Here is a 7382-nt window from a genome sequence, read left to right on the forward strand (position 1 = left end):
GACAAAGCACATTGATGTTCAATATCACTTTGTGAGGGATATGATAGAAGACAAAAAGGTGTTACTAGTAAAGGTGGACACTTTTAAGAATACTACAGATGCATTGACAAAATCTGTGAGCTCTAAGAAGTTCTCTTGGTGTAGAGAAACAATGGGCGTTGCAGGGCTGGATAAATGACTAAGCTCTCTTGTGGCCCCCTGTGGAAAGAAAACAAGAAGTGGGAGAATGTTGGGTTGTGTTATATTCTTTCCACGACTAGCCCACATAGTTAATTGGGGGATTAGAGGGGGGCCGGAGCCCCCCCTTCGTTGCGCCGATTGCATAGTGGGGGACTCACAGGGGGTTTTAGGGGTGCAAGTAACCCCACTCTATGGGGTCCAAGGGACCCTATGTTAGGTTGGGCAGACCCACCTATGGTTTTGTGCATGATTTTCGCACATGGTTTTGGATGCGATGGTTTTTGGTCCATGGTATTGGATGCTTTGGCATGTATAAATATGTATTGTAACATTGAAAGGAACATAATGAAAAATCAAGCTGGTAGTCCCGGTTTTGGGATCTAGGGGAAAATCTATGTGTATATGTGTTTATGTGTGATGCTCTTGCATTGTTTATTTTCTGTGTTTTAGAATTCGTATACAGGTAATTTCTGTATGGGGTTAAAACCTACAACAAAAATCCTGAATTTCTGGATTTCAAAACTTATGAAATCATGCTGATAATCCCCATCGGGTCCACGATTTATCGACATATCACAATCGCATATCGCATGTCAATGGCCCTTGTATCTGGGATCACCGATATTGGCGTATCGCTATCGGCCCCATCGCTATATCGCACATCACAATTGCAATGGCCCCAGGGGTCTTCCCTTTGATCACGCCGATCCGCCGATCGCTGATGCATCGCATATCACAATCGCTCTGCCTGGGGTCCCGATATCGCATGCGGGCCTATCTCCGATGTGATAAGTCAGAGGTCACAATCAGGGTTCCTTTCGCCTTTGGCCTAAGTCCTTCCCTTTGGCCTTTTGCGATGCGATTTCTTCAATGAGCCTTTTAGGCCATTTTTATAAGAAATGCCTCCTTTTCTAAGGATAAGGGGCAATCTTCTTTCTGCGATAACTTCTGCATCTGAAGTCCATTTCAGCCCATTCAAATTGCAGTATATTCAGAATGAAAAGATCTACGCAATGGGACTATTCCCAAGAGCAGCCCTTGGCTTTCATTTTCCTCTGTGATGAACACTTTAGACTTAGGAGTATACTCTAGATCCATTTTGGATCACGCCTTCCCACTAAAAATCTTTTGGTCTCCAAAAGTCTAATATACTGATCTGAATAGTAAATGAGAGTAACAACACCCTCTTCTTTTAGCCTCCATACACTTGCCTTGCATAGTGCCTCTGAACCAAAGCCTTTAATCACTCTCATTCTGGATGTGCTAGTCCTCTTTGGAAGAACCGTTTTCCTCCTTGACTTCATGCAGAACTCCTGCTGAGAAGGTTACAGAAGGTATTTTGAACTTCTCTGCCTTGATCATTGATCAAAGGTGGCTCAAACCAATGTGAATTTACATCTACTTCACAAAAATTTACATTTGTACCTGTTTGACATACTGTCAACAACAACTGTTAACAACAACATAATTATAGATAACAACTGGATGGCTTAAGCTCCTGCTTCAACAAAAGAAACATATTTCACATCTTGTGAACACCTCCATGTCTTTACATCTGCATACAAATGATGGACTAGATAACAAGCCCACAAAACATGCCTTTAAAACAAATGACCCTTCAAGTCAAGCATGTAGAAAAGATCTCAAGGATTCTTTTCAAAAGATGAAACACTTCATCATTATCTCCATCTTGGAGACCAAATCAACTTTTTCCAAGTCAATATTAACATTACATGCATGCCAAAGCAATCAACCCTTCAAGTTAATTACACATACATGTTCAAATACAAGGAAATCATCAACATCCCTGTGTTCATGCATATCATGCTTATGCATACATTTCATCTTTCGCTTAAGCACACTGTACTTTTGAAGCTGAAATGAATATAATGTTGCAACAATAAAGTGAGTCTCCACTCAACTTTTTCCATTCACCTTCTTGGTAAAAACCTACAACTTGCATTCCATTAACAATGAAATGCAAATAGATGTGTTATCAAAAGACATGCAACCTCAATTGCATAAGAACTCTAACCATTTCTTACCAATCCATTTCAAAGGTGCTTCCTTTGTCTGCACATCAACATCAACATGTGAATCATCCTGAAACACATCATTTATGGAAACTTCCTTTCCATTCCTGCCATTTTTCTTTTCACCTTCTTCAAGTTTTGTGGAAGCATTGTTGGATTCAAAGTCCAACACTTTTTAGCAATGTGTCCTTGCTTATGGCAGTAAGTGCAACACATGTGCATCCTCTTGACAACATGATTTGCCTTGTCCAATGGACCTTTTGCTTCTTGCTTCTTTTCCTTCAAAAGTTTCCTGTATGTGGCCATTCTCTTCCAACATCTAGAAACATTATGGTTATCCAAACCACAAAAGGAACATGCAATTCTTTTCCCATACTTATATGGAAATTTATCATGCTGAACATAATCAAAAGGAATATGGTTAGAACTAGATTTATACCTTTCTCTTTCACCTTTATTGCCTTCATGAGGAGGTGAATTGAATGAAGAAGTAGCTCCCTTTGGAACACCATCAACCTCTTCAATGGTTTTAGAGTTTCCACAACTCTCTGGTTCAAGTGTATGCTTATGAACACCTACATCTTGCAAATGATGTTTCAAGCTATTGCATTCTCCATGAATACAATCTTCACACTCTTGAGGTAGAAGACCTGAAATGAAACTCCTTCTTGGAACTGTTTCAATGGCCTTCATGGCAGCTTTGGAACTTTCTCCATAAGACTGTCTATAGCCAAGACCCAAATACTTAGGCCTTTCCTCAACCATTATTGGCTCAAAAATACCATGTGCATGTTTACCCAAGCCTTTTCCTTCATAGCCCATCTTGGACATTAACTTGGACCCTATGCCTCTGGTATGTTTTTCAAAAGAACCAATATAAGCATTCTTAGAAGAATTTGAATACAAACAAGAATTGTTTACCTCTTCTTCATGCCGATACTTGACTAGGGCTTCTTTGGCAACAAAGAGTCGTGTCTCCAAGTCATGCATCCTTTTCAGGTTCATATTTGTAATATGAAGTTGCCTCTCCATTTCCTGCAATTTGTCAGAAAGCAACTGCTTCTCTTCCTCCATGGAATTCAACTGCTCTCTAAGTATGCTGCTCTTCCTTCCATCCTCATACATTTCTCTCACCATATCCATCATGGTGAACAAGTCTTTCTTCATGTCTCCATCAAAGAATCTTGTGAAGAAAGAAGAATTTGAGGACTCACTTGTAGAAGTAGTCATTATCAAAATGGACAAAAGAACTTCAAACAAGATTAACAAAGAGCTTATTCAAGCAACCTTTTGCAACAAACCTCTTATGCTTCAAGGATTTCCTTGAGGTCCTTTGGGATAAGAAGAATGCCTTCAACCCTTCTTCCTTCTTGTCCTCTCCTGGACTGAGCTATCAATAACTTTCTCTTCACCTCTGCAAACTCAAACAATAGTCAGTCTGCAAACAAGCATACAATCAACCTCTAACTGTTTAAACACCTTTCAAACAAGCAATCTTTGCTCTATCAATCAAGCATTCTGATCTGATACCACTTGCTCTGGTATAACCAGCTTTGATATCACCTTCTTTGAAGGTGGGGTTAATCAAACTTAAGCTTTGATACCACCTGATTTGAAAATGGGGCACTAAAGGCTTCTTGTCAAGCTTATAAGAACCTCTCCCACTCCAAAGCTTATATATTCCCAAGACCTTATGATTAACCAATTGCGGAATTAAAAAAAAAAGGTGCTTGAAATAGGTGTATGCTTATGTTTGTTTTTAATTGTTCAAGTGCTTATGTATATTTGCTTATGCTGATGTAAAACACACATAACAGTAAATAAAGCAGCGAATCAGCAACACATAAGACGACAATATAATATGGAGTTCACCCAAACCTCTTGGGCTACGTCTCCTTGAGCTCTAGTCAACTCAACTAGGCTCTCTGGGATTATGGAATAAATTCTTTTACAAGCTCCACGCTCAACTCCATAGGTTTACAAACATGACTATATGGGTTTAGAATACCATCTTATCCCGTTGGCTGTCCATACTCTGCAGATAGATCTAGGCTTCTCTGGACTAGACTCCTTCAATCAACGCTCTGAGCTATCTTGAGCTCTAGCTTGCACCAACTCCCTCAGAATTCTTTCAACTATCTCTAGAATGCCTTCTTCTATCTTCAACACGCTTTAGACACCAACAACAGTTGGATCATTTGATCTCTTTGCTATTTTGAAGCTTCATTATTGCTCCATGGCTCTTAGAAGTCTTCAAGATTTTCTAAACTCCATCTCAATGGATTCAGCGGTCCCCTACAGTCACCTTGACTATTGGAACCTTGAGAATGAACGTTGGCTCTATTCTTTGCCACTGCCTCCAACCTCTGTCGACCTTTGCTTCTACTCTCAGCTCTAGCTTCTCTGAGCTCTCTGGTTTTCGCTCAAACTCCAAGTGACTCCAAAACTCCAAGCTCTTTGCGCTACCTCTCAATCGTGTTCTCTGGCTTTTGTGAGGCCTCCTTCCGGCTCTGCGGCTTCCTGTCCATTTCTTTGTGCGTGATCATTCCTCTGTCTCTTTGGCTGGCCCTCTGGCTACTGGCTCTGCATGTTACAAATGCATCATTGTTACAAAATGCCCACTTGGAGCGTGGCACAATGATCGGGGCAGTTACAAAGGAATCGAGGCCTTCCTTCAGGCGAAAATCAGAAAACGGAACAAAATTCCGATACACAAAGATATATAGGAAATACATTATCGGGCGCAAAATCTCCAATTTCAAAATCTATGAAATCACATTCATAATCCCTATCGGGTCCGAATTTGGTTGCAATATCACAATCACATGGCGTATTGGCAAAAAAAACCAATACACTGGAAATACACAAAAATCCTAAATTTCCAGATTTCAAAACTTATGAAATCGTGTTGATAATCCCCATCAGGTCCGCGATTTATTGGCATATCACAATCGCATATTGCATGTCAACCACCCTTGTATCGGGGATCACCAATCACCAATCGCTGATATTGGCTTATCGCTATCGGCCCCGTTGCTATATCACACATCGCAATTGCAACGACCCCGAGAGTCTTCCCTTTGATCACGCCAATCATCGATCCGCCGATCGCCGATGCATCGCATATTGCAATCGCTCCACCTGGGGTCCTGATATTGCATGCAGACCTATCTCCGATGCGATAAGTCAAAGGTCGCAATCGGGGTTCCTTCCGAATTTGGCCTAAGTACTTCCCTTTGGCCTTTTGCGATGCGATGTCTTAAATGAGCCTTTTAGGCCATTTTTATAAGAAATGCCTCCTTTTCTAAGGATAAGGGGCAATCTTCTTTCTGCGATAAATTCTGCATCTGAAGTCCATTTCAGCCCATTCAAATTGCAATAGATTCAGAATGAAAAGCTATATGCAATGGAATTATTTCCAAGAGCAGCCCTTGGCTTTCATTTTCCTCTGTGAGGAACACTTTAGACTTAGGAGTCTTTTCTAGATCCATTTTGGATCATGCATTCATGACACAATAATCGTCTGACAAAACTTCCTTCTCTGCCCGTGCTGGCACTGCCTTAGTCTCGGAAGACTCTCCCTTACTCCTCTTCCTTGGACACTAGGTCGCATAATGACCCAACTCCCCACAGTGGAAGCATTTGATCTTGGAGAGATCTTTCTTCTTCCGCTTCTCCTACTTTCCCTCAGATGCTAGGGCCACATCTTCCTCCTCCTGCTTGACTTTGATTTCCTTGTTGCTTCTACCTGTCTTCGACTTCCGTCTGATCTCTTCCTGGTGAAGCACTACTCACATCTCGTCCCAAGGTGGGAGAGTCCCTCTACCCAGTATACTTTGGACAAATACCTCCAAGTCTTCTGAGACAACATTTAGGGTTGTCCTCACCATCAGCTCCTGATCTGGTGTCGCCCCTATAGTAGTCAATTGGTCTCGGTTCTCATTCAGTCCTCCGAGGAATGTGTCAATTGATTGTCCCTTCTTCAACTGATACAACCTCATCTGATTCTTAAGAAGCATTCTTATCTGCACAGAAGTATGCCAGTACAGCTTCTTGAGAGCCTCCCACATCTCAAATGCCGTTTCCTTCTCGACTATATGTGGTACCACATGATCCTTGACCCAGTCAAGGATAATGCAGTTGGCCCTTGCCATCACTTCCTTGTACCTGTCATTATCACTGGGGTCGACTGGGACAACTATTACCTTTAAGGCGAAGTTCTTGACATGATTCCCGTCAAGCACGGATAATATTTTGGCCTTCCAGACTGCGAAGTTCAAAGCTCCGTCCAGTCTATCCTGGTCTCTTACCCCGTGTAGTGTGATGATGCTCCTCTACTTCCTTCTTGGAAGTTCTCTGTTTGACTCCTTTGGGTCTCTACTTCCTGTCTGGAAGTTCTCTTCTGGACTCCCTCTAAGTCTTGATTTCCCTCCTGGAAATCCTTCTACCGCTTGTCGAAATTCCCCCTACTCTGATCGTCTTGTGCAACTGCACTGTTGATCCGGGTTCCTCGGCTAGAAACCCTCGGTAACAACTCCTTTGTCCCTACTCTGTCAGGTACTGTTCTGACTACAGTGCCTCACCAGATCTACTTTGCAATATTCTTTCAGCCTTCTAGACCCCAACAACTGCCTCTCTGTGAGTTGCGTCTGCCCCTCTCTGCCTCACGCTGGCCCTGCATCACCCCAGATGGGTCTGCGTCAGCCTTAGGAGGCCCTGTGTTAGCCTTTTGTCCCTTTGCGTTAGCGATGCTGGCCTCTCTAAGGCTTTGCGCAACTCTCATCTACCTCTGAGTGAGCTCTAGTTGGCTCTGCGTCACACTCTTTGGCTTTTACGCTACTAGAAACAACTTCTGTCACTTCGGGATAACTGTTTTTTGCTACTATTGCTCCGCTCGGCTGATGTCTTTTAGTCCTCCTGTGATTTGCAATCACGCTCTGATACCATGTTGAAGTTTCTAAGTTTACTTAGTCAAAAACCCTCCATGTACTTTATATGATTTATTCCTACCTACTTGTTATTTTCCTTAACAAGTTATTTACAATGTAAATATTGAAAATAAACATTAGTGCATGCTCAACATATTACAGATCAACAACTAAAAGAAACAAGAACAAACACACCATATGACACCATTATTTTTGGATTAATGTCCCCGGGAAAACCCAA

This window comes from Pinus tabuliformis, chromosome 5_2, assembly GCF_031772625.1.
Source record: "Pinus tabuliformis cultivar Carrire ecotype Pingquan chromosome 5_2, CPIR1, whole genome shotgun sequence".
Lineage (NCBI taxonomy): Eukaryota > Viridiplantae > Streptophyta > Pinopsida > Pinales > Pinaceae > Pinus > Pinus tabuliformis.